Source organism: Pongo pygmaeus, chromosome 5, assembly GCF_028885625.2.
Source record: "Pongo pygmaeus isolate AG05252 chromosome 5, NHGRI_mPonPyg2-v2.0_pri, whole genome shotgun sequence".
NCBI classification, from domain to species: Eukaryota; Metazoa; Chordata; class Mammalia; order Primates; family Hominidae; genus Pongo; species Pongo pygmaeus.
In genome coordinates this window covers 24,764,624-24,792,417 of record NC_072378.2, presented here as the reverse complement: position 1 = coordinate 24,792,417, position 27,794 = coordinate 24,764,624, and the positions used below count along the sequence as shown (strand labels likewise).

The window sequence follows — 27,794 nt, the reverse complement described above, 5'->3', positions numbered from 1 at the left end:
GGCTCACTGCCACCTCTGCCCTCCAGGTTCAAGGGATCCTCCCGCCTCAGCCTCCCAAGTAGCTGGGATTACAGGCGCATGCCACCACACCTAGCTAATTTTTGTATTTTTAGGAGAGATGAGGTTTCACCATGTTGGCCAGGCTGGTCTTGAACTCCTGACCTCAGGTGATCCACCCACCTTGGCCACCCAAAGTGCTGGGATTAGAGGCATGAGCCACTGCGCCTGGCCTATGATCGTCTGTTTATAGCAATAAATGATCTAGCCACAAGATGTCCTCATAAACTAATAATACACATCGAGCAGGAATAAGGTGTAAACTTAACCTCATTCACACATTTATGTGATTCTTTATAGCAGGAATTGGCAATGTAAAAAATGAATGAAGTTTAATCCCTGCTCTTAGCGGGTTCAGTGTCTAAAGGAGGAGACAGTACATAAACTGCAGTGGAAGAAACTGTTGTAGACAGAATAAATACAGGTTTCTTGGAGTAAAGATATCTAACTTTTAAAAGTGTGTATTTCCAGGGAAAAGACATTAGGAAAGGCTTCCTGGAGAACGACGTCTGAGTCTTGAAGAATAGGCAGGAGTTATCCAGGTGAAGATAAGGGAAAAAGCCAGGCAGTTGAAGAAATAGAACTACATACGAGCAGCTTGTAGACAGCAAAGGTAATTTTAATGTGTTGTTTTTGTTTTTGTTTTTTGAGACAGAGTCTCGCTGTGTCACCCACGCTGGAGCGCAGTGGTGTAATCTCGGCTCACTGCGACCTCTGCCTCCCAGGTTCAAGTGATTCTCCTGCCTCAGCCTCCTGAGTAGCTGGGACTACAGGTGCGTGCCACCATGCCCAGCTAATTTTTGTATTTTTAGTAGAGATGGGGTTTTGCCATGTTAGCCAGACTGGTCTTGAACTCTTGACCTCAGGTGATCCACCCACCTCGGCCTCCCAAAATGCTGGGATTACAGGCATGAGCCACCGCGCCTCAGTTTTAGTGTGTTTTAAGGCACAGTTTGTTCAGTAAAGCTTAGTTCTTAAAGTTCCATTTGATTACCTAACTTTGGCTGGTATGACAAAATGTAAGACGAATGTCAGTTAGATTTTTCTAGTACAGAATACTGGTTTTGATTTTTTCCCCCCAACTTGAAAGGCCAAAGGACTAATAAAATTGTTTTAAAATTTACATTGGAATAGAGAGAATTTTGTACTGGGCAGCCTGATATGGCAATATAAATGCCTTTGTATGTTCTCAATTCTTGTCTCCTCAAGTCAAATAAGAGAATTAAACCAACGGAAGATGATGAAGGAATGTCCTGCCCACCCTCCCAGAGCTAATAAGTGGTCTTGCTGGGGAAGAGGCCAATGCAAAGCTAACTTCTTTCTGATGAGGAAGGGGAATAGGGAGAGAACCTTGTGAAAAAAACACCTCAGCCTTGGTAAAGATGGGCACACACTTGTTCATTCAGTTGTATCAACATAGCTAACTCCATGTTAGAGACCATGCTGAGCAATTTGACGTGCTGTTTCAGTGCTGCCAGTGTTTGAAATGAATACTATTGTCTCCATTTTACAGATGAGAAACATTCTAAGTTTAACTAGGATGTCTCAGGTTTACCCATTATGCAAAACAGCCTACCCTTACATATCACCTGGACTGCTACGGACAACTGGGTCCTGATTCCTTAGGTGTCTTGGTGAAGACGGTATGGAGGCTTTTATGATGTCAAGGGGTCAAAAATTTACCTGCCATGGCCTAACAATACAGAGAACTGTCCAGATATGTTCAGTCCCAGGATCCTGCAGGTTGGACAATTGCAGTAGGTTGGCAAGAACTTTTATGGCTCAGCACTATTTGCCACAATGGGCTCCTCAGTATATCATAACAATTCTTACATGTACACACACGTATACAATAATCTGTCCCTTTTATATATGGCCTTATATCATGCTGCCTCTTCCTTGCACTTCATGCATTCATATGAGTTTATACAACTTCGTCTGTGTCATCCCAGCACTTTGGGAGGCCGAGGCAGGCAGATCACTTGAGGTCAGTAGTTCAAGACCAGCCTGGCCAACATGGTGAAACCCTGTCTCTACTAAAAATACAAAAATCAGCCAAGCATGGTGGGGCATGCCTATAATCCCAACCACTTGGGAGGCTGAGGCAGGAGAATCCCTTGAGCCTGGGAGGTGGAGGTGGAGGTTAGCCGAGTTCGCACCACTGCACTCCAGCCTAGGCGACAGAGTGAGACTCCGTCTCAAAAAAAAAAAAAAAAAAAAAAAAAGACTCAGGTTGCCATAGCCCCTCACCCTCCCTCTCCCATCTGAGACAAAATTCATCACAAAGAGACACTCCACGTGACACAGAGTCTCTCCTTTCCTCACTTTTTCAGTAAAGATAGGGAGAAGGGCTGCCTAATAACAGCAGTGAAGATGCTGTTATTCATCACTGAGATGGTCCTTTATGAAGCTGAGAACGAAGAATTCTCTTTAAGCCTTGGCATCTCAGATCATTCTGGTCTTTTTTAAAAAGAGTTGCATTCTGCTGAGCAGTGGGATAAATAAATAAGCCACTGCCATCACTGTAACTGCTGCTGGCTGCTGTGCAGCTCACCACCACTGCCTCTGCTAAACAGATAAAGGAATGTATGTCTCTGGCTCAGTAAGGGTGTCTGTAACGGGCCTAAAGCACAGGAGTGTGACATATGGTATGAGAAAATCTGTGTACATAAACATGTGAGCCACCCCCAAAAGAAGACTGTCTACAGAAGCATAAAGAAAAACAGACAATCTTAATGGATGAGAATTTTGTATGTGTGTATTTGTGAACAAGGCTGTTTTCAAGCAATTTTCCCTGACGATGGACGTTGCTAACTTTGTGTGTGACACTACAGATGACAGGAGGTGTGTCTAAGGACAGTGTATGAATGCACCTTCATATAAGCAGGAAAAGAGGTAAAAAGACAGGATGTGGCAGTGTGATAGGGTAGCAACAGCAACAAACACAGATGACATTTATGTTCAAGGGGCTCTAGAAAGGTAGATGCTATAAAAGTACCATGGTTCAACCATATTGCTGTTATCAGTCCAGCATTTCTGCTTTATAATGTATGTTTTAGTAGCTTCATTACACAGGTGGCTTCCGCTTAATGGTTAAGAGTACTGGCTCTGGGAGCAGACTTAGGCAAGACCCTGAACTGAGGTTTCCCCATCTATAATGTACTGTACTGCCCTTATAGGGTTTTGTAAAAATTAAGATTAAAATTCAAATTAGGACAAGGCCTGTATATCACAGGTGATCAAAACACTTTAATTTTGGGAGACTGAGGTGGGAGGATTGCTTGAGCCCAGGAGTTTGAGACCAGCCTGGGCAACACAGCAAGACCCCAACTCTATAAAAATTTTTAAAAATTAGCCAGGCATGGTGGCACGTGCCTGTAGTCCCAGCTCCGAGGGAAGCTGGGGTGGGGAGGATCACTTGAGCCCAAGAGGTCAAGGTTACAGTAAGCTGTGATTGTGCCACTGTACTACAGCTTGGGTGACAGAGTGAGACCCTGTCCCCAAAACAACAATACTTTAATTTGCATCTTTATTATAAAAACTATTATCAAACAGAAATTGTGGTTTGTATAGTTTGGCATGAATTTTCTTAAAATTATATCTATTGCCAAGGTCAACTATGACCTAACTACAAAACTCAAAGGACCCTTGGCAGCCTCTCTCTCCCTTAAGTGACCTCTCAGCATTTGGTGACATTGTGAGCTTTTCCTGGGCTTCCCTTAACTCCCATGATGCCACCTCCTCCTGGTTTTCCTCCTACTCTCCCAGCCACTCCCCAGTCTCCTTTGCTGGCTCTTAAGTCTTAGAGTTAACTAGTCATTCAAAGACCAGACTTGATACTGGATTTACTCAGAAGGATATAGGATATATTTCTCTCCTGAGTTGTTGCAACTGACTTCCAATTTATCTCCCTATTTCTGCCCTTGCCACCACCCCCATGTTTAGTCTCAATATTAGCTACAAGAATGCTCCTTTGAAAATATAAACTGCTTGACAGAAAACAACAGTGCAAAAGTGATATGCATTCAGCGTGATCCTTGACTTTATGTTCAGATGAAACTATTGTTAAGTTGAAAGTATCTCAATTTATAATGGGCTTAACCCAATGCAACCTCCTTGTAAGTCAAAGAGCAGCTGTAGAAGTCAAATTATGTTACTCATCTGCTTTAAACCCTCTCCAGTGGAGCCCTCAAACAATGAAAAGCACAGCAATGGAAAGTCTGAGGGCCTTTACACTTTGTTCCCCTTCCTGGAACACTCTTCTCCTTCAATATTCATGACTTTCTCAGGTCTTTATTGAAACGTCACTGTTTCAGTGATATGTTTCCAGATAAGATTTAAAATTGAACTTCTTAAAAAAAAGAACTTACAGGAATACACATCTTGGGGCAGGGTGGGGGGTGGATTTAAGTTCTCCTGCACAAATACTCTCTATCTTCCACCTTTATTTTCCTTTATAGCAATTATCACCATCTAACAAACTATGTATTTTCTTTACCTATTTTGTTTAGTGTTTGATTTGCTCCACTAAAATAGAACTTCCATTGTGTGCAGGCGTTTTTGTCAGTTGTGTTCACTGATGTATCTCCAGTACCTAGACTAGGGATGTTTTAGTAGCTAACATATATTCCTAAAGGAATGTATGTCTCTGGCTCAGTAAGGGTGTAGGCATATAGTAGGCACTCAAATATTTGTTGAGTGAATGAATACACTGAAACCTGAAGGTCAACAAGGAGCATTCTATAACAATATGCCCAATATTTAGTGGCTTCAGCAACTAACTGAACAAACTATGGGGAGAATCTTCTATGTAAAAGGCATTCGACTGGGCACCTTCCACTAGGCACTAAAGTTCCCTTTGACAAATGGTTATTAAGCATATGGACTTGGCTTCCAAGGAAAAAGTATAGAGGGAAGACAAACAAATCAGCAGATATTTTCAATAATATACAGAAAGTTCTATAACAAAAGTTAGTCAAGGTGTAGAAGTACATCAGAGGAAGACATCTGGGGCTGCCAGGGAAGCCTTCTCAGAGATAGCAGGTGTCACCCGCAAAGGACTTTGAAGGATAAGTGAAAATGGCAGGCAAATGGGGCAAGGGTAGAGGATCCAAAGGTGCGTATGATGTTGCCCTAATCCTCAGGGAGTGTACAAAACAGCAAGGGTTATAAGAGAAGGCCAAAAATAACAAGAGTTGGCAAACTAATGCCATGGGAAGCAAAACAAAGCCCTAAGGAAGAGCAAACAGGAATTAAATTAAATATTCCCTGAAGGTTAGTTAGCTAAGCTTAAGTAACACTGCTTTTGTTCATTAAAATAGTGGTGGTGGTGACAGATATGCTACAAAAGAATAAAAACAATTACTATCCCACTAAAACAAAGTTTAATGATTAAAAAAGAAATCACTGTATTTTTCTTCCCCAAAGGCTGGTAAGTGGCAGATTTTATTGAATCATTCTGGAATGCCTATAAAGGTGGGTGCTCTGAAGGCCTCTATCACATGGATCTTATTGGCAAGACTTCTCTCATACACAGGTTCTCTACTGCCTTGAACCTGGGAGAAGGGGGCTGACAGGGAAGGAGCCTTTCTTATCCTGTCTTCCATAGACTGAGGATTTGGGAAATGCTTGTTCACACTTCCAGTTCTCCTTTAAAGAGGGAAAGCACAAATTGTGTAGAATTTTTGCAATTGAGCTTCAGTTTGGAATCTAGTACGGTAGTTCCCAGGAGGGGATGATGCTCTGAAGGAATGCAAATCTGGCAAATCAAGGCCAGGGGAACAGCCCATTTGTCATACAAAACAAAACAGGCACAAAGAAGTTTAAATCATCTGTGTTCACTTTGTATGCTACAAAGTCCTGGAACACCTAGGATGGCCAAGTAAAAACTACAGTTTTTTTTTTTTTAGTGCTCTGTTTTTAATTCAGCAGTAGCTCAGAGGATCTACATAGAAAGAACTAAATCTTGACTATCTTCCATGGCAGAGAAAATGTATTCATCATTTCTCTTGAAATTGGTCATCCATTCACTGCTGCTAAAATTAATTAATTTTACAAAATAGTTATATTTGCTGTGAGTTTATGCCATGCTCCTTTCCTCTAAAATATGAATAACTCTTGAGTTTATTATTTCACTAATTGTATGCTGATTCCTTAAATCCTATCTCTGAGCCATCTAACTTACTGTTTTTATTAGATTTTTAATTATAAAAATAAAAACATTCATTTTACATATATAAAACAGTATAGAAGTACAATTTCCTACCTACTACTCTTTCAGTGCTGAATATCATTCTATACCATTCCCTAGGCTTACTCATATATACACAAGGTATACAATTTTTTAAAGGGTGTTTTTCTTGCCTTTTATTCAATTACAAAAATGGGATCATATTATATACATTACTTGGCAGCTTTCATTTTTCTCCCAATGTATCACAGTCATTTCTCTAGCTCAATTTATTTATTTTTAATTTTTTTAGAGATGGAGGTCTCTCCATTTTGCCCAGGCTGGACTCAAACTCCTGGGCTTAAGTGACCCAAAAAGAGAAGGCATGCCACCATGTGCAGCCTCCAGCCCAATGTATATAGATCGCTTTCAATAGCTGTGTGGTATTCCCTACTATGAATATACTAGAATTTATCAAACTATTTCTTAAAATGTGTTATTTCTATATATTTTTTACCATTACCAAGATGCTTTATTTGTATAGGACAGACTGACAAAATTAGATAGCTGGGTATAAGAGTATATATTTTAAAGTGTTTTTTTTTTTTTTGAGATGGAGTCTCTTTCTCGTTGCCCAGGCTGGAGTGCAGTGGCACAATCTCGGCTCACCATAGCCTCCACCTCCCAGGTTCAAAAGACTACAGGCACCACCACCCCACCCGGCTAATTTTTGCATTTTTAGTAGAGACGAGGTTTCACCATGTTGGCCAGGCTGGTTTCGAACTCCTGACTTCTGGTGATCCGCCCGCCTCAGCCTCCCAAATCCCCAAATCCAAAGGGATTACAGGTGTGAGCCACCGTACCCAGCCATATTTTAAATTTAACAGATCTGCCAGATTATTTTCCAACAGTAATGAATATGTTGTTCCCTCATTGCTCAACAATAATGCATATTACCTTAATTTTTACACTCTGACAAGCAAAACATAGTATCTCATGGTTTTAATTTGCATTAGTCAGACGCACAGTGCTTTTAAGCATCCTTTAATATTTATTGCCTTTTTTCTGTGAACAGCCTATTTATGTCTTTTGTGGCCACTTACCCATTACAGTCTGTCTCTACAGTTCTTTTTACCTATCAGATTTTAACACCAATTCATATGGTGAAATTCCAGACTGTTGTATTTTGACTTTTATTGTATCTCTCGCCATAAAAAGATGAGTTCAGATGAACAAAGTTCATAGTGCCTGACACATAGTGCTATGTAGATGTTTTTAAAAATAAACAATTGAAATTTCTAACTTTTTAGGTGCACATCATTTAATGACATGCTCCTGTTAGTAAGTCATTTTTAAGATGTGACTTATAGTAACACAGGACTCAGTCACGTCGCAGTTACTGTGATTTCTTTTACTAATTCTCCCATGGTTGGACATTTCGGTTATTTCCCCTCACACATTTTTTTTTTTTTTTTTTTTTTGAGACAGGGTCTCACTTTGTTGTCCAGGCTGGAGTGCAGTGGCATGATCATAGCTCACTGCAGCCTCGACCTCCTGGGCTCAAGGGTTCCTCTCACCTTAGCCTCCTGCGCAGCTGGGGCCACAGGCACACACCACCACACCTGGTTAATTTTTTGATTTTTTTGTAGAGATGGGGTCTCATGTTGTTGCCTAGGCTGGTCTCAAACTCCTGGGCTCAAGCTATCCTACGCCTTCGCCTCCCAAAGTGTTGGGATTACAGGCATCAGCCACCATGCCCAGCTATTTCCCACTTTTGATATCACAAATAATGCTGCAACAAATTTTTTTGTACATAGATCTTTGAAAAAAATATGCCTTATTTTGTCTTGTGTATTGCTTATACATAAGACAGTTTTAATGACCAATGAACTTGAAAATATCTATTGACATATCATGTTGATAAATTTTGAATATCACTGCCCTTTTGTAGTCAGTCCAAAATCTATAAGTTTTTCTATTAATAGTAAGTATAAGATCTATTCTTCTGGCTGGGTGCCGTGGCTCACACCTGTAATCCTAGCACTTTGGGAGGCTGAGGCAGTTGGATCACTTGAGGTCAGGAGTTTGAGACCAGCCTGGCCAATATGGTGAAACCCCGTCTCTACTAAAAATACAAAAATTAGCCAGGCATGGTGGTGTGTGCCTGTAATCCCAGCTGCTCTCGAGGCTGAAGCAGGAGAAATGCTTGAACCTGAGAGGCGGAGGTTGCAGTTGAGCCGAGATCGTGCCATTGCACTCCAGCCTGGGCAACAAAGTGAGATTCTGTCTCAAAAAAAAAAAAAAAAAAATTCTATTCTTACCTTTCTAACCATTTCTGTCTTCTTTACATGCTTTCTTTCTCTCAAGCCTGTATGTCTTTAAGGTTCAGTCCTAAATCTTTACTGCTTCTCTCCAGTGTGTTCCTCCTCTTGACATCTCATTCAGGTATTCACCTTCATCACTCATTTCCAAAAAGATGACTTTACACTTTGCCTTCCTTTGGAATTCCACTTCCTTATTTCTATGTGTGTTGGACTCCACATGGTATTTCTAGATCCTAGCACAGTGCGTATCAGTTGATATTCCCAATGTATGTTCCTCCACGTGTTACTGTGGGAGAAAAGTTTCAATGGCAAATAACTTAAACAGGATAATGTTAAGCATATTTATTTACTGCAGAACTACTCAAAAGTTTTAATATGTAAAAGGAATATAATATATCCACTTATATGAAGTACCTAGAGTAGTCAGTTCATAGAGACAGAAAGTAGAATGGTGGTAGCCAGAGCTGGGGGCAAGGAGAAATGGAGAGTTACTGTTTAATGGGTCGTAGTTCCAGTTTTGCAAGATGGAAAGAGTTCGGGAGATGGATAGTAGTAATCATTGCAAAACAATGAGGATGTAATGAATATTACAAAACTGTACACTTAGAAATGGTTAAGATGATGTGTATCTCCTCCAAATCTCATGTTGAAATGTGATCCCTAATGCTGAGGTACGGTCTAGTGAGAGGTGTTTGGGTAATGGGGATAGATTTCTCATGAATGGCTTGGTGCCCTTCTTGCTCATGCAAGATCTGATTGTTTAAAAGAGCGTAGCAGCCTAAGCAACAGAGTGAGACCTGTTTTTACAAAAAATTTTTAAAATTAGCTGGAGGTGGTGGCACGCCCCTGTGGTCCCAGCTACATGGGAGGCTGAGACAAGGAGGATTGCTTGAGCCCAAGAGGTTGAGGCTGCAGTGAGCTGTGAATGTGCCACTGTACTCCAGCCTGGGTAACAGGGTGAGATCCTGTAAGAAAAAAGAAAAGAAAAGAAAAAGAGAAGAGAAGAGAGAAAAGAGAGAGAGAGAAAGAGAGAGAGAGAAGGAAAGAGAGAAAGAGTGAAAGAGAAAGAAAGGAGAGAAAGAAAGAAAGAGAAAGAAAGAAAAAGAAAGGAAGGAAGGAAGAAAGGAAAAGAAAAAAGAATAGAATAAAATAAAATAGAAAAGAAAAAAAAGAGTGTGGCACTCCCTCTCTCTTGCCATTTGACACACCTGCTTGCACTTTGCTTTCAGACATGACTGTAAGCTTCCTGAGCCCTCACCAGAAGCAAGCACCCCACTTCTTGTACAGCCTGCAGAATTGTGAGTCAAAATAATCATCTTTTCTTTATAAATTACCCAGTCTCAGGTATTCCTTTATAGTAATGCAAATGGACTAACACAGGTATTAAATTTTATGTTATGTGTATTTTACCAAAATTTTAAAAAAAGGATACATCAGTGTTTCCTGAACTTACTTATTCATGAAACTCCTTTTCTAAACAGTACCACTGATGGGACTCTTCCTTGCAATACACTTTCCATTCCTAGGTTATAAATTCCTACAGGCCAAAAACTATGGTTAGTATTTCTTTATAGTCCCACAGTACTTAGTTTGTTGACAAATTTAAAAGTGATCTTTATAGCAAGAGCAGGACATTTAGTCTGACTGCTAACCTTTTTCTTTTTTTCCTTTTTTTAAATTGAGATTGAGTCTAACACCCTATGTTAGCCAGGGTGGTCTTGAACTCCTGCCCTCAAGCAATTCTCCCACCTAGGCCTCCCAAAGTGCTGGGATTACAAGTGTGCGCTATGGTGCCCAGCCTGACTGTTAATCTTTGTTCTAAGTCAATGCTTTTCACTTTAGCACTATGAACATTTGGACTGCATACTTTTTTGTTGTGGGGGAATAGGGCACAGATTTGTACACTGTAAGATATTTAGCACCACTTCTGGTCTCTATCCATTAGATGCCAGTAGTGTCCCTCAAAAATGTCTCCAGACTTTGCCAATGTCCCTTGGGGAGCAAAATCACCTCCAATTGAGAACAACTTGTGTAGTTAATATTACCTTAAAAAGTACAGTAAAAGGGCCGGGCGCGGTGGCTCATGCCTGTAATCCCAGCACTTCGGGAGGCTGAGGTGGGTGGATCACGTGGTCAGGAAATCGAGACCATCCTGGCTAACATGGTGAAACCCCGTCTCTACTAAAAATACAAAAAATTAGCCGGGTGTGGTGGCAGGCGCCTGTAGTCCCAGCTACTTGGGAGGCTGAGGCGCTGAGGCAGGAGAATGGCGTGAACCTGGGAGGTGGAGCTTGCCGTGAGCCGAGATCACGCCACTGCACTCCAGCCTGGGCGACAGAGCAAGACTCTGTCTCAAAAAAAAAAAAAAAAAAAAGTACAGTAAAAGGAAAGAGACCATGTCTACAGCTAGATTTATGAATTACTATGCATAAATACATACTTTATCCCTAGCAACTCTGCCTACACAAAACATAAACAGCCACAAAACCTCTTTTAGATCAAATTAGCAAATACAGAGTACCTACAATGGTATCCATCTGTACAGTTTAACAGCCAGTAGCCATGTCAGTACTGAGCACTTGCAATGTGGCTAGTCTGAACTCAGACATACTCTAAGTATAAAATTCACACTGGATTTCAAAAATTAAGTATGGAAAGATTTAAGACTCAAAAAAATTAAAAAAAATTTTTTTAGAGACAGGATCTCACTCTGTCACCAGGCTGGAGTGCAGTGGTACAATCATAGCTCACTGCAGCCTTGAAATCCTGGGCTCAAGGGATCCTCTTGCCTCAGCCTTCAGAGAAGAGAAGACCACAGGTACGCACTATCATGCCTGGAAAATTTTTAATTTTTTGTAGAGGAGGGGTCTTGCTATGTTGCCCAGGCTAGTCTCAAACTCCTAGCCTCAAGCAACCTTCCCACCTGGGCCTCCCAAAGCACTGGGATTATAGGCATGAGACCATGTCTGCCCAATTTAACACTTTTTAACGTTGATTACATGATAAACAATATCTTGGATATACTGTTACCTGTATTACTAAAATTAATTTCACCTATTTCTTTTCACTTTTTAAAACATGGCTATTTTACAATTTATAACTACAGATATCACTCACATTGTAGCTTACATTGTATTTCCACCAGATAGCACTAATCTGTACACTTCAACTGTACTGCAACTTCTGGGAAACTCTGTATTTCTGGTTCAACGGGCATATCAGTCTTCTTGGAAGGCAAGTTACCATCACTGCCAACTTAGGCAAGGATGTAGTTTATGACTATTCTAGTGTGTGTGTTCAAGGTATGAGGATTTTAAGCAGATACTCAAAGGTAATCCAGCCCATGGCAAGATTATCACAAGAAGATACACACTCATGAAGTTGTTGAAAGCTTACCAAGGAAAATGGCTACAGATTTTTAAGGAATTCAAACTCCCCCTTAGGCCAATACATCCTTTTCTGGATAACTTATCTTTCAAAGAGTTACTATCAAATAGTATGCCCTTGGATTTTATGCCATTTGCCATTTGAAAACATTAAATATATTTGTCTAAGTATTATTTCCTCTATTTTTCACAAAAGCCCTGAGAGATAGTTAGGGACAGTTATTATATACATTGTTACAATACAGCCTGAGAGTTGTGTTTCAGGAGGGGACCTATACATGACTGCAGCTGATTCTGTGTTTCAACTCCACTTCCAAATTTCCCAGTATTCTATCTTAATCAGAAAAACAGACATGCATGCATTAAAACATTTAGGAAACCCCCTAAACGTTCTTAAGTTAACTAACTCAAGAAGCTGACAATACCAAGGGCTTTTGTTTTTCAGGCTGTGAAAGAAAATATCTTGGGCCCCAAAATCACTAAGCTACAAGGAAAATTCAAGCTGGGAACTGCTTAGGGCAAACCTGCCTCCCATTCTACTCAAAGTCATCCCTCTGCTCACTGAGATAAATGCATATCTGATTGCTTCCTTTAGAAAGGCTAATTAGAAACTCAAAAGAATGCAGCAGTTGGTCTCCCACCTACCTGTGACCTGGAAGCCCCCTCCCTGCTTCGAGTTGTCCTACCTTTCCAGACTGAACCAATGTTCATTTTACATATATTGACTGATGTTTCATGTCTCCTAAAATGTATAAAACCAAGCTGTGATCTGACCACCTTGGGCACATGTCATCGGAACCAACCTTGGCAAAATAAACTTCCTTTTTTTTTTTGAGAGAGACAGTCTCACTCTGTCCACCCAGGCTGGAGTGCAGTAGCACAATCTCGGCTCACTGCAACCTCCGCCTCTTGGTGCAAGCGATTTTCATGTCTCAGCCTCCCGAGTAGCTGGGATTACAGGCATTTGCCACCACACCTGGCTAATTTTTGTATTTTGGTAGAGACAGAGTTTCACCATGTTGGCCAGGCTGGTCTTGAACTCTTGACCTCAGATGATCCGCCTGCCTTGGCCTCCCAAAGTGCTGGGATTACAGGCGTGAGCCACCAGGCCCAACTGGCAAAATAAACTTTCTAAATTAACTGAGACCTGTCTCAAATTTTCGGGGTTCACATTTGGTAACCATAAAGGGATTCTGAGTGGAGGTGCCCTGACCTTTGACAAATCTCCTATCAGTGCTTGGTACCAGCATGAGCTAACTTTATGGATCAAACTGACAGATAGGACTAGCTGGATTTCCTAGGCCAACTAAGAATCCCTAAGCCTAGCTGGGAAGGTGACCGCATCCACCTTTAAACACCGGGCTTGCAACTTAGCTCACACCCCATCAATCAGAGAGCTCACTAAAACGCTAATTAGGCAAAAACAGGAGGCAAAGAAATACCCAATCATCTATTTTGAGAGCACAGTGGGAGGGACAAGCATCAGGATACAAACGGCATCCGAGCTGGCAACAGCAACCCTCTTTGGGTCCCCTCCCTTTGTATGGGAGCTCTGTTTTCACTCTATTTCACTCTATTAAATCTTGCAACTGCACTCTTCTGGTCCATGTTTGTTAAGACTGAAGCTGAGCTTTCGCTCGCCATCCACCACTGCTGTTTGCCGCCGTCGCAGACCCGCCACTGACTCCCATCTCTCCGGATCCAGCAGGGTGTCCGCTGTGCTCCTGATCTAGCGAGGCGCCCATTGCCACTCCTGATCGGGCTAAAGGCTTGCCATTGTTCCTGCACAGCTAAGTGCCTGGGTTTGTCCTAATCAAGCTGAACACTAGTCACTGGGTTCCACGGTTCTCTTCCGTGACCCCCGTCTTCTAATAGAGCTATAACACTCACCACATGGCCCAAGATTCCATTCCTTGGAATCCATGAGGCCAAGAACCCCAGGTCAGAGAACACGAGGCTTGCCACCATCTTGGAAGTGGCCCACCACCATCTTGGAAGTGGCCCACCACCATCTTGGGAGCTCTGGGAGCAAGGACCCCCGGTAACATTTTGGCGACCACGAAGGGACATCCAAAGCAATGAGTAATATTGGACCACTTTCGCTTGCTATTCTGTCCTATCCTTCCTTAGAATTGGAGGAAAATACTGGGCACCTGTCAGCCGGTTAAAAATGATTAGCGTGGCCGCCGGACTTAAGACTCAGGTATGAGGCTATCTAGGGAAGGGCTTTCTAACAACCCCCCACCCCTTCTGGGTTGGGGACATTGGTCTGCTTGGAGCCAGCTTCCACTTTCAATTTTCTTGGGGAAGCCGAGGGCTGACTAGAGGCAGAAAGCTGTCATCCCGAACTTCCGGCATTAGCCTGTTGAGATCATGGCGCAGCCAGAAGTCTCTACTCAACAGTTGCCCATGTGTGCGCCCCTACCTTTCCTTCTGACCCATACCTCATGGGTCCTGACCACGACTTTCTTGAAAGTGTAGCCCCAAAATTCTCCTTACCTTTGAATCTACTTCCTCTGATCCTTGCCTCCTAGGTACTAATGGTTCACACTTTCATTTCCTCTAGCAAGTTGTATCTCCAAAGGGATCTAGGGAGGCTCTGTACTGTGTCCTTAGGCACCTGGGCTGTAACCCAGGGAGTCTTATCACTGGTGTCCCTCCCGATTTAGGTATGCAGCTCTCAACATGGGCAGTTATGTGGGACCCGTTCCCCACCACCCTTGCCAGGGACCCAAGTTTGTAATGGCTAAGAGAGAGAGACGGAGAGAGAGCGATGGAGACAGCGAGAGATGGAGAGAGAGACAAAGACGGAGTCAAAGACAAAAAGAAAGAAAAAGATAGAAATAGTAAAAAAAAAAAAAAAAAGTGTGCCCTATTCCTTTAAAAGCCAGGGTAAATTTAAAACCTGTAATTGATAATTGAAGGTCTTCTCCGTGACTCTATAACACTCCAGTACCACTGCTGTCAATGTAAATAAGGGCGCAGCCCAAAAGCACTGAGGCCACTGGCAACCCATAGCTTTCCTATAAAAAATCCTTAACCCAGTAACCCGTGGATGGGCCAAATGCATTCAGTCAGTAGCAGCAACTGCTTTGCTAAAAGTAGAAAAGTAACTTTTAGAGGAAACCTCGTTGTGAGCACACCTCACCAGTTAAATTATTCTAAGTCAAAAAAAAGCAAAAAGGTAGCTTACTAAATCAAAAATCTTAAAGTATAGGGCTATTATGTTAGAAAAGGGTAATGTAACTCCAACCACTGATAATTCCCTTAACCCAGCAGATTTCCTAACAAAGGATTTAAATCTTAATTACCATACAAAGGTCCGACCAGACCTAGGAGGAACTCCCTTCAGGACAGGACGATAGACGGTTCCTCCCAGGTGATTGAGGGAAAAAACCACAATAGGTATTTAGTAATTGATAGAGAGACTCGTGTGGAAGCAGAGTTAGAAAAACTGCCTAATAATTGGTCTCCTCAAACGTGCGAGCTGTTTGCACTCAGCCAAGCTCATATTTACATAATCAAAAGACTATCTCAATCCTGACTCAAAAGTTTTGCTACACCGCTCTAAAATGAATTTGCATAAGACTGTTGTTTATGGGAATGCATCTTGATGGGGCAGCTGGGTTGTTATGAAATACCCAGGAACCCAGGCCAGTTCTAGGACTCACCCGAGCACAAAGGCAATGTTGGGCACGCTGGTAAAGGACCACTAGAATCCAGCAGCCCAGACCCCTTTCTTTATGGTCAAGAAAGGTGGGAAAATAGGTGCAGGACTGCTACATCAGTGAGTGTAACTAATCCGATAAGCAGAGTCCATGGGTGGTTACGCACCCTGAAAAAGAATAAGCATTAGGCCCTTAAAGGACGCTTTAGGACTAATGCTCATCAGAAAATGACTAGGGGTGCTGGCATCCCTATGTTCTTTTTTCAGATGGGAAACGTTCCCCCCATCCCAAGGCAAAAACGCCCTTAAGATGTATTCTGGAGAATAAGGACCAATTTGACCGTCAGACGCTAAGAAAGAATTGACTTATATTCTTCTGCAGTACCGCCTGGCCACGATATCCTCTTCAAGGGGGAGAAACCTGGCCTCCTGAGGGAAGTATAAATTAAAACACCATCTTACAGCTAGACCTCTTCTGTAGAAAGGAGGGCAAATGGAGTGAAGTGCCATATGTGCAAACTTTCTTTTCATTAAGAGACAACTCACAATTATGTAAAAAGTGTGGTTTATGCCCTACAGGAAGCCCACAGAGTCTACCTCCCTATCCCAGCATCCCCCCGACTCCTTCCCCAACTAATAAGGACCCCCCTTTTACCCAAAGGTCCAAAGGAGGTAGACAAAGGGATAAACAATGAACCAAACAGTGCCAATATTCCCCGATTACGCCCCCTCCAAGCAGTGGGAGGAGCAGAATTCGGCCCAGCCAGAGTGCATGTACCTTTTTCTCTCTCAGACTTAAAGCAAATTAAAATAGACCTAGGTAAATTCTCAGATAACCCTGATGGCTATACTGATGTTTTACAAGGGTTAGGACAATCTTTTGATCTGACATGGAGAGATATAATGTTACTGCTAAATCAGACACTAACCCCAAATGAGAGAAGTGCCGCCATAACTGCAGCCCGAGAGTTTGGTGATCTCTGGTATCTCAGTCAGGTCAATGATAGGATGACAACAGAGGAAAGAGAACGATTCCCCACAGGCCAGCAGGCAGTTCCCAGTGTAGACCCTCATTGGGACACAGAATCAGAACATGGAAATTGGTGCCGCAGACATTTGCTAACTTGTGTGCTAGGACTAAGGAAAACTAGGAAGAAGCCTATGAATTATTCAGTGATGTCCACTATAACACAGGGGAAGGAAGAAAATCCTACTGCCTTTCTGGTGAGACTAAGGGAGGCACTGAGGAAGCATACCTCTCTGTCACCTGACTCTATTGAAGGCCAACTAATCTTAAAGGATAAGTTTATCAGTCAGCTGCAGACATTAGAAAAAAACTTTAAAAGTCCGCCTTAGGCCCGGAGCAAAACTTAGACCCTATTGAACTTGGCAACCTCGGTTTTTTATAATAGAGATCAGGAGGAGCAGGCAGAATGGGACAAATGGGATAAAAAAAGGCCACCGCTTTAGTCCTGACCCTCAGGCAAGCCGACTTTGGAAGCTCTGGAAAAGGGAAAAGCTGGGCAAATTGAATGCCTAATAGGGCTTGCTTCCAGTGTGGTCTACAAGGACACTTTAAAAAAGACTGTCCAAGTAGAAATCAGCCGCCCCCTCGTCCATGCCCCTTATGTCAAGGGAATCACTGGAAGGCCCATTGCCCCAGGGGACGAAGGTCCTCTGAGTCAGAAGCCACTAACCAGATGATCCAGCAGCAGGACTGAGGGTGCCCGGGGCAAGCGCCAGCCCATGCCATCACACTCACAGGGCCCCGGGTATGCTTGACCATTGAGGGCCAGGAGGTTAACTGTCTCCTGGACACTGGCATGGCCTTCTCAGTCTTACTCTCCTGTCCCAGACAACTGTCCTCCAGATCTGTCAATATCCAAGGGGTCCTAGGACAGCCTAGATACTTCTCCCAGCCACTAAGTTGTGACTGGGGAACTTTACTCTTTTCACATGCTTTTCTAATTACGCCTGAAAGCCCTACTCCCTTGTTAGGGAGATAAATTCTAGCAAAAGCAGGGGCCATTATATATCTGAACATAGGAGAAGGAACACCTGTTTGTTGTCCCCTGCTTGAGGAAGGAATTAATCCTAAAGTCTGGGCAACAGAAGGACAATATGGATGAGCAAAGAATGCCCGTCCTATTCAAGTTAAAGGATTCCACCTCCTTTCCCTACCAAAGGCAGTGCCCCTTAGACCCGAGGCCCAACAAGGACTCCAAAAGATCGTTAAGGACTTAAAAGCCCAAGGCCTAGTAAAACCATGCAATAGCCCCTGCAATACTCCAATTTTAGGAGTACAGAAACCCAACAGACAGTGGAGGTTAGTGCAAGATCTCAGGATTATCAATGAGGCTGTTCTTCCTCTATACCCAGCTATACCTAACCCTTGTCCTCTGCTTTCCCAAAAACCTCAGAAAGCAGAGTGGTTTACAGTCCTGGACCTTAAGGACGCCTTTTTCTGCATCCCTGTACACCCTGACTCTCAATTCTTGTTTGCCTTTGAAGACCCTTCGAACCCAACGTCTAAACTCACCTGGACTGTTTTACCCCAAGGGTTCAAGGATAGCCCCCATCTATTTGGTCAGGCATTAGCCCAAGACTTGAGCCAATTCTCATACCTGGACACTCTTGTCCTTCAGTACGGGGATGATTTAATTTTAGCCACCCGATCAGAAATCTTGTGCCATCAAGCCACCCAAGCACTCTTAAATTTCCTTGCTACCTGTGGCTACAAGGTTTCCAAACAAAAGGCTCAGTTCTGCTCACAGCAGGTTAAATACTAAGGGCTAAAATTATCCAAAGGCACCAGGGCCCTCAGTGAGGAATGTATCCAGCCTATACTGGCTTATCCTCACCCCAAAACCCTAAAGCAACTAAGAGGGTTCCTTGGCATAACAAGCTTCTACCGAATATGGATTCCCAGGTACAGCGAAATAGCCAGGCCATTATACACACTAATTAAGGAAACTCAGAAAGCCAATACCCATTTAGTAAGATGGACACCTGAAGCAGAAGCGGCTTTCCAGGCCCTAAAGAAGGCCCTAACCCAAGCCCCAGTGGTAAGCTTGCCAATGGGGCAAGACTTTTCTTTATATGTCACAAAAGAAACAGGAATAGCTCTAGGAGTCCTTATACAGGTCTGAGGGACCAGCTTGCAACCCGTGGCATACCTGAGTAAGGAAATTGACGTAGTGGCAAAGGGTTGGCCTCATTGTTTACGGGTAGTGGCAGCAATAGCAGTCTTAGTATCTGAAACAGTTAAAATAATACAGGGAAGAGATCTTACTGTGTGGACATCTCATGATGTGAACGGCATACTCACTGCTAAAGGAGACTTGTGGCTGTCAGACAACCGTTTACTTAAATATCAGGCTCTATTACTTGATGGGCCAGTGCTGTGACTGTGCACTTGTGCAACTCTTAACACAGCCACGTTTCTTCCAGACAATGAAGAAAAGATAGAACACAAATGTTAACAAGTAATTGCTCAAACTTATGCTGCTCGAGGGGACCTTTTAGGGGTTCCCTTGACTGATCCCAACCTCAACTTGTATACTGATGGAAGTTCCTTTGCAGAAAAAGGACTTTGAAAAGCGGGGTATGCAGTGGTCAGTGATAATGGAATACTTGAAAGTAATCCCCTCACTCCAGGAACTAGTGCTCAGCTTGCAGAACTAATAGCCCTCACTCGGGCACTAGAATTAGGAGAAGGGAAAAGGGTAAATATATATACAGACTCTAAGTATGCATACCTAGTCCTCCATGCCCATGCAGCAATATAGAGAGATGGGAGTTCCTAACTTCCGAGGGAACACCTATCAAACATCAGAAAGTCATTAGGAGATTACTATTGGCTGTACAGAAACCTAAAGAGGTGGCAGTCTTACACTGCCAGGGTCACCAGAAAGGAAAGGAAAGGGAAATAGAAAGGAACTGCCAAGCGGATATTGAAGCCTAAAGAGCGGCAAGGCAGGACCCTCCATTAGAAATGCTTATAGAAGGACCCCCAGTCTTCTATAATTGTCCCTGTTTGTAGATGACATGATTGTATATTTAGAAAACCCCATCATCTCAGCCCAAAATCTCCTTGAGCTGATAAGCAACTTCAGCAAAGTCTCAGGATACAAAATCAATGTGCAAAAATCACAAGCATTCCTACACACCAGTAACAGAGAGCCAAATCATGAGTGAACTCCCATTCACAATTGCTTCAAAGAGAATAAAATACCTAGGAATCCAACTTACAAGGGATGTGAAGGACCTCTTCAAGGAGAACTACAAACCGCTGCTCAATGAAATAAAAGAGGACACAAACAAATGGAAGAACATTCCATGCTCATGGATAGGAAGAATCAATATCGTGAAAATGGCCATACTGCCCAAGGTAATGTATAGATTCAATGCCATCCCCATCAAGCTACCAATGACTTTCTTCACAGAAATGGAAAAAACTACTTTAAAGTTCATATGGAACCAAAAAAGAGCCTGCACTGCCAAGACAATCCTAAGCCAAAAGAACAAAGCTGGAGGCATCATGCTACCTGACTTCAAACTATACTACAAGACTACAGTAACCAAAACAGCATGGTACTGGTACCAAAACAGAGATATAGACCAATGGAACAGAACAGAGCCCTCAGAAATAATATCACACATCTACAACCATCTGATCTTTGACAAACCTGACAAAAACAAAAAATGGGGAAAGGATTCCCTTTTAATAAATGGTGCTGGGAAAACTGGCTAGCCATATGTAGAAAGCTGAAACTGGATCCCTTCCTTACACCTTATACAAAACTTAATTCAAGATGGATTAAAGACTTAAATGTTAGGCTTAAAACCATAAAAACCCTAGAAGAAAACCTAGACAATACCATTCAGGACATAGGCATAGGCAAGGACTTCATGTCTAAAACACCAAAAGCAATGGCAACAAAAGCCAAAATTGACAAATGGGATCTAATTAAACTAAAGAGCTTCTGCACAGCAAAAGAAACTACCATTAGAGTGAACAGGCAAACTACAGGATGGGAGAAAATTTTTACAATCTACCCATCTGACAAAGGGCTAATATCCAGAATCTACAAAGAACTTCAACAAATTTACAAGAAAAAATCAAACAACCCCATCAAAAAGTGGGCAAAGGATATGAACAGACATTTCTCAAAAGAAGACATTTATGCAGCGAACAGACACATGAAAAAATGCTCACCATCACTGGCCATCAGAGAAATGCAAATCAAAACCACAATGAGATACCATCTCACACCAGTTAGAATGGCGATCATTAAAAAGTCAGGAAACAACAGGTGCTGGACAGGATGTGGAGAAATAGGAACACTTTTACACTGTTGGTGGGATTGTAAACTAGTTCAACCATTGTGGAAGACACTGTGGCGATTCCTCAAGGATCTAGACCTAGAAATACCATTTGACCCAGCAATCCCATTACTGGGTATATACCTAAAGGATTATAAATCATGCTGCTGTAAAGACACATGCACATGTATGTTTACTGCAGCACTATTCACAATAGCAAAGACTTGGAACCAACCCAAATGTCCATCAATGATAGACTGGATTAAGAAAATGTGGCACATATACACCATGAAATACTATGCAGCCATAAAAAAGGATGAGTTCATGTCCTTTGTAGGGACATGGATGAAGCTGGAAACCATCATTCTCAGCAAACTATTGCAAGGACACGAAACCAAATACCGCATGTTCTCACTCATAGATGGGAATTGAACAATGAGAACATTTGGACACCGGGTGGGGAACATCACACACCGGGGCCTGTCGTGGGGTGGGGGGAGGGGCGAGGGATAGCATTAGGAGATATACCTAATGTAAATGACGAGTTAATGGGTGCAGCACACCAACATGGCACATGTATACATATGTAACAAAACTGCACGTTGTGCACATGTACCCTAGAACTTAAAGTATAATAAGAAAATAAAAAAACAGTCACTCAGGGGCTGGGTGCACCGACTCATGTCTGTAATCCCAGCACTTTGGGAGGCCAAGGCAGTCAGATCACTTGAGGTCAGGAGTTTGAGACTAGCTTGGCCAACATGGTGAAACCCTGTCTCTACTAAATATACAAAAAATAAAAATTAGCTGGGCGTGGTGGCAGGCGCCTGTAATCCCACCTACTCAGGAGGCTGACGCAGGAGAATAACTTGAACACAGGAGGCAGACGCTGCACTGAGCTGAAATCACGCAACTGCACTCCAGCCTGGGTGACAGAATGAGACTCTATCTCAAAAAAAAAAAAAAAAAAAAATGGTGAACAAGTTCTGTCTAATTCAAAGCTCATTTAGGCCAGGGGCGGCGGCTCAAGCCTGCAGTCCCAGCACTTTGGGGGGCCATGGCATGCAGATTACTTGAAGTTAGTTCAAGACCAGCCTGATCAACATGGTGAAATGGTGAAACCCTGTGCCTACTATAAATACAAAATTAGTTGGGCATTGTGGTGCACCTGTAATCCCAGCTACTCAAGAGGCTGAGGCAGGAGAATCACTTGAACCCAGGAGGCAGAGGTTGCAGTGAGCCAAGATCGGGCCATTGCGTTCCAGCCTGGGTGCCAGAGCAAGACTCTGTCTCAGATAAAAAACAAACAAACCCCACAAAACTTATTTAAAGGTTACGTATACAACAAGGTAAAGGAATCAGGAAATGAGATGTTGTAAAGGAAGTTATAAAACATAATTTTTTTGTGTGTGTGGTAAGAAAGCTTAAAAGAGAAATAATTTTATATGAGAAAGAATACTGTATGGTAAATTTAGTCCTAAGATAAAAGTTCAAGCATGTCATGAATGGTCTGTGTAAGTCACAATAAGAGGATTTGTTTTAAAAAAAATTGTATATGATCATGTTGTTTACAATTAAAAGGAAATTATAATGCTCTTTCTAGAGACTGGGCTTTATGTTAAAAAACAAAGACACATATACACTAAATTATTGGTTAGAAAAATAAAATTTTCTTAAGAGGTTAACTTCCTCTTAATAAATTATAAGAGAATTTGCCTGCGAATGGTGGCTTCTGCCTGTAATCCCAGCACTTTGGGAGGCCAAGACAGGCGGATCACTTGAGGTCAGGAGTTGTAGACCAGCCTGGCCAACGTAGTGACACCTTGTCTCTAACAAAAATACAAAAATTAGCCAGGCCTGGTGGCATGTGCCTGTAGTCCCAGCTACTTGGCAGGCTGAGGCACAAGAATTGCTTGAACCCGAGAGGCAGAGGCTGCAGTGAGCCGAGATTGCACCAGTGCACTCCAAACTGGGCAACAGAGCGAGACTCTATCTCAAAAAAAAAATTTATAAGATAATTTAATATTTTTTTTAAAACTGAAAGTTCAATTTTTATTGCATCTTGCCATTTTTTTTTCAGCTTTCTCTCCCCTTTAAAAAGGCACGTTGTCTTAAAGGTCTAAAGGAAGTGTTTTCTTCCAACATCATGTTCTGTGCATTGCAGAAGGTCTTTTCTTTTGCTTTTTGGTAACTGACCTAACAGAGTTTACATTTTGTTGAAATAATTCCTATGTTTAGGAAAAAACTGAGATTAGAAAAAATTTTAATTAACATGATTACAGCTGGGTATTTTCCTGTATGTGCTTTTAAAGTCTTTGTGACATAAGGTTACAGGGCTTTGACTCCTGGGTCTAAAAAGGACACCAAGTCCTCCTAAATCTTAAACACTGACAGCAACTGAAGCTGTCATCTTCAGGCTCCGTAGAAGATGCCAATCAAAATAAACTGCATTCCTGAGATACAGGGCCAGAAATTAAAGGCATTCAACTCCTCAAGGCCCAGAGACTATCGAAGAAGAGGTGAGCACGTGAGACTGTAAGGTCCAAATTTGAAAGATAAAATAAGTTCAGTTTCTCTATAAATTAATGATTAATGTCAAAGGCACAATGATGCAAGATCAGCTTATGGGCCCCTGTAATCAGATTAACAAGGTTTTCTTGACACATTAACTGACTCCTTAATAAAGGTTATAAAGGCTTATGGAAGTTATATCTTTTGTTTTCTTTTTTTTTTTTTTGAGATGGAGTCTCGCCCTGTCACCCAGGCTGGAACCACAGTGGCTCAATCTCAGCTCACTGTAACCTCCGCCTCCTGGCTTCAAGCGATTCTCCTGCCTCAGCCTCCCGAGTAGCTGGGACTACAGATGCGTGCCACCACGCTCGGCTAATTTTTTTTAGTAGAGGAGGGGTTTAACCATGTTGGCCAGGATGGTCTTGATCTCCTGACCACCTGATCCACCCACCTCGGCCTCCCAAAGTGCTGGGATTATAGGTGTGAGCCACCACGCCCAGTTAGAAGTTACATCTTATGGTCAAGTTTAAAATTTTATAGATTGTTTATAAAATTTTGAAAACAAATTTAATTAGCTTCATGCTGTTTTTATTAGGGCTTATTGTTTGGAAAGTTAAGTCTCCTCTCTCAAAGAATGAAGGTTTTCACCTTTTTATGAAATCCTTGTTATCACTTTGGTTAAATGAATGATTTATTTTATAATGACCTGTGATCCTATTTTTGTGATATCAGGTGTTTTAAACATTTGATATTTGACAAACTTTCCAAAATCAAATTATAAATTATGTCTTTCTGACCTAATTAGTCCTTTAAGATATTAGGTTCCCTAAAGTCCAAAAATGGCATAATTTGGCTTATTTGGTACAAAAATTACACAGGAAGCACTGTCGAATATGTGACAGTGTTTGGCTTTGAGATGTATTTGTATAAATATGTTATTGGTATGTGTTCCAAAACTATGGGAAATTCCTGTAATTCTGATATGACCTAGTGTACATTATCAGTAATAATCATAATTGTTACGTTAAAATTATTGTGTGCTACAGAGGAGAGGTAACAAATTTCCTTGTCAATTGTGTCTTTGACTATGGCGGCCCTAAAACTTTAATCATCCAGGCACAATTGTTGTGTTGTTTTGATCCTCTTTAGAAAGTGCTTTTTTTTGTTGTTGCTGTTGTTGTTTTTTGAGATTCATTAAGTGTTTTATTCTTGATAATGTTTTATTTGTTAAATTTGTTTTTTGTAATTATACTTTAAGTTCTAGGGTACATGTGCACAATGTGCAGGTTTGTTATGTATACATGTGCCATGTTGGTTTGCTGCACCCATTAATTCGTCATTTACATTAGGTGTTTCTCCTAGTGCTATCCCTCCCCCATCCACCCACCCCACGACAGGCCCCGGTGTGTGATGTTCCCCGCCCTGTGTCCAAATGTTCTCATTGTTCAATTCCCAACTATGAGTGAGAACATGTGGTGTTTGGTTTTCTGTCCTTGTGATAGTTTGCTGAGAATGATGGTTTCCAGCTTCATCCATGTCCCTACAAAGGACATGAACTCATCCTTTTTTATGGCTGCATAGTATTCCATGGTGTATATGTGTCATTTTTTCTTAATCCAGTCTATCATTGATGGACATTTGGGTTGGTTCCAAGTCTTTGCTATGGTGAATAGTGCTGCAATAAACATACGTGTGCATGTGTCTTTATCGTAGCATGATTTATAATCCTTTGGGTATATACCCAGTAATGGGATTGCTGGGTCAAATGGTATTTCTAGTTCTGGATCCTTGAGGAATCGCCACAGTGTCTTCCACAATGGTTGACCTAGTTTACACTCCCACCAACAGTATAAAAACATAACTATTCCTCCACATCCTCTCCAGCACCTGTTGTTTCCTCTTGAATGCAGGTCTCCAATAACTTTGGAGATTGTTACATGAGAATAGAGGAAAAACTTTCAGAACTCATGGAGAGCTAAAATGCTCATGAATATCAAGCAGAATAGGAATTAACTACAGGGACTGAACTAATCTTTTTGACTTTTTGCTTAAAACATTGCTGATCTTTTGCTTTGTTTTTCAGAGCCTTGAAACTTCTTTTGAGCTATTGACAGCTTTTAACAATTTAGTATAATCCAATCAACAAAATTTGGAGCATATTTGTTTCTCTCTACTTGATTTCTCCAGAATTTGTAAACTATTTGTGAGTATTCTTAACTTGTGCCAATACAGTTATTTGCATAAGTGCAATAAGAATCTGTTTTCATTTGTAACAGGACACAATTGGAGAAACTGATTATTTTACCAAGGCTTTGAGTGGAATGGTGTACTTTCCTTTAAGTAATCAAACCTGACTTATGGAGCCAATAAAAGCCCTTGGGAAAACTGGCCTCATACTTTACACAGTCCCTGTACAGGGTTTCTGATCTGTGCTAAGTAAAGAATGTCATTTTCTGACAGGTCCAGGAGCCCCTGGTTTATCATGGAACATCAAAAAGAGAGGAAATTCACCCTACTCATAGGTATTTGGTGGTACAAATCCAGGGCTGAGCTTGGCTTTAAAAAAATCTTATCTGAGATTCCTTCTATGGAACAAAGTTCCTTCAAACCCAATTTTAAAAAGCCTATGTGAAAAATAATTATTCTTGCTACACTTTATACAAATAATCTGGTCAAATATAATAAAGCACATCAGTCCTACCATGATTTGTCTTTAGTAAAAATGGAAAACTGCAGAGAGAAAAATTATGTTTCAAAACTTATAGTCCACTTGTTGTTAGATACTAGTCTTGCCTAATTTTTTCAATTTTTATTATTTTCTATAGTTTAGGCTGAATTCTAATTTTTCCTGGCTACAAGTCTCCAAAATAATATTTTTAATTTTTTTCTTCTTTCGTTTCCTTTTTTTTCTAATTAGGTGTCACTGAAAACAGCTGTGCTTTTGTAAACCCCTGCAAACTGAAGCTAGACAACTTAAACTTCAGAAGAAAATAACAGCAACCTATTTACACACATAAGCCACTTTCACACCTGCGTACTGATGTATGGACTTCAGAATAATGTGGCCTATGTATATTTTCCAGGATTGTTCTTTTGTTTGTTGTTTTCACCCTTCCTCCCCCTATTTTCTCTTCACAGGACATGGGAGTTCACAGCCGTCTAAAAATTAGCTTTCTTAATAACTTGGGACTTACCTGTCTAGGAATAAACCATCCTAGCATGAGAGATCAGATGAAATCTGGGACCAAAGACTCGTTTTTCTTCCAAAAAGCTTTCTCCAAAAATTTTTTTTTAAAAAAAGAAAAGGGGGCAAATGTAAAGGAAAATATCTTGGGCCCCCAAATCACTAAGTTAAAAGGAAAATTCAAGCTAGGAACTGCTTAGGGCAAACCTGCCTCCCATTCTATTCAAAGTCATCCCTCTGCTCACTGAGATAAATGTGTATCTGACTGCCTCCTTAGGAAGGGTAAATCAGAAACTCAAAAGAATGCAACCATTTGTCTCCCACCTACCCGTGACCTGGAAGCCCCCTTCCCGCTTCAAGTTGTCCTGCCTTTCCAAACCCAACCAGTGTTCATTTTACATATATTGATTGATGTCTTATATCTCCCTAAAATGTATAAAACCAAGCTGTGTTCTGACCACCTTGGGCACATGTTGTCAGGACCTCCTGAGGCTGTGTCACTGCATGCGTATCCTCAACCTTGGCAAAATAAACTTTCTAAATTAACTGAGACCTGTCTCAAATTTTTGGGGTTCACAAGGTTTAGTTATAAATGCTTCTTATGGAACATGATTTTCTTACAAGCGAGGCAGGAGAATAGGATCTGGAGGCAGGGAACCTAGGGCTGTTTCACGCCGACTTCCTAGAACTAAATTGAAAGTAAAACCCTAACTTTCCACACCAAGTAACAAAAGAACCAGAGGCTTCTCCCTTTCCAAACTCCCACCTTTTCTGTGTGGCAGATGGGAAATTGAAAGTACCTCTGATTGGTTGCAAAAAGCAAAATTACGCTAAGAAGTAAGTTATCTCTTAAAAAAAAATTACTCTTTCTGCAACCAATCAGATCTTCCCATAAAAGTGTAACTATGTAACTTCACTTCAGCCTCTGATTGCACACCACGTCTTTTGTTTGCATAAAAGTGCAACTTTGTAACTTCACTTTAGCCTCTGATTGGTTGCTTTTCACAGCCAACTGTGGGTCACCACTTCATTTACATGAGATGAGTACCAAGTGGCCAATAGGAGACTTCAATGGGGTATTAGGGCCCTTGAGCTGCTGCTCCACACCCCAAACACAGCAGTGTCCTTGCATTTTCAAAAAATCCCTGCTTTTGGCGGGGCATGGTGGCTC

The 27,794-nt window shown here is 41.6% G+C and overlaps 1 protein-coding gene and 1 long non-coding RNA gene across 4 annotated transcripts in view; one reads left to right on the top strand and one right to left on the bottom strand.

Annotated features, from left to right (window-relative positions):
• The window catches only part of ACOT13 (acyl-CoA thioesterase 13), a 34,611-nt gene that overhangs the window by 5,510 nt on the left and 1,307 nt on the right, over positions 1-27,794 (bottom strand). The gene's annotated exons all lie outside the window — the stretch shown is intronic.
• LOC129039165 (uncharacterized) lies at positions 130-27,171 on the top strand. 3 transcript variants are annotated; one of them, XR_010126590.1, is made up of 4 exons: positions 130-830; positions 9,780-9,848; positions 25,523-25,642; positions 26,357-27,171. It is a non-coding gene; the product is annotated as an uncharacterized LOC129039165 (long non-coding RNA). The 3 variants fall into 3 exon arrangements; XR_010126591.1 differs by having other exon boundaries at positions 130-670; positions 26,357-27,164; XR_010126589.1 differs by having other exon boundaries at positions 130-670; positions 15,871-25,642; positions 26,357-27,164.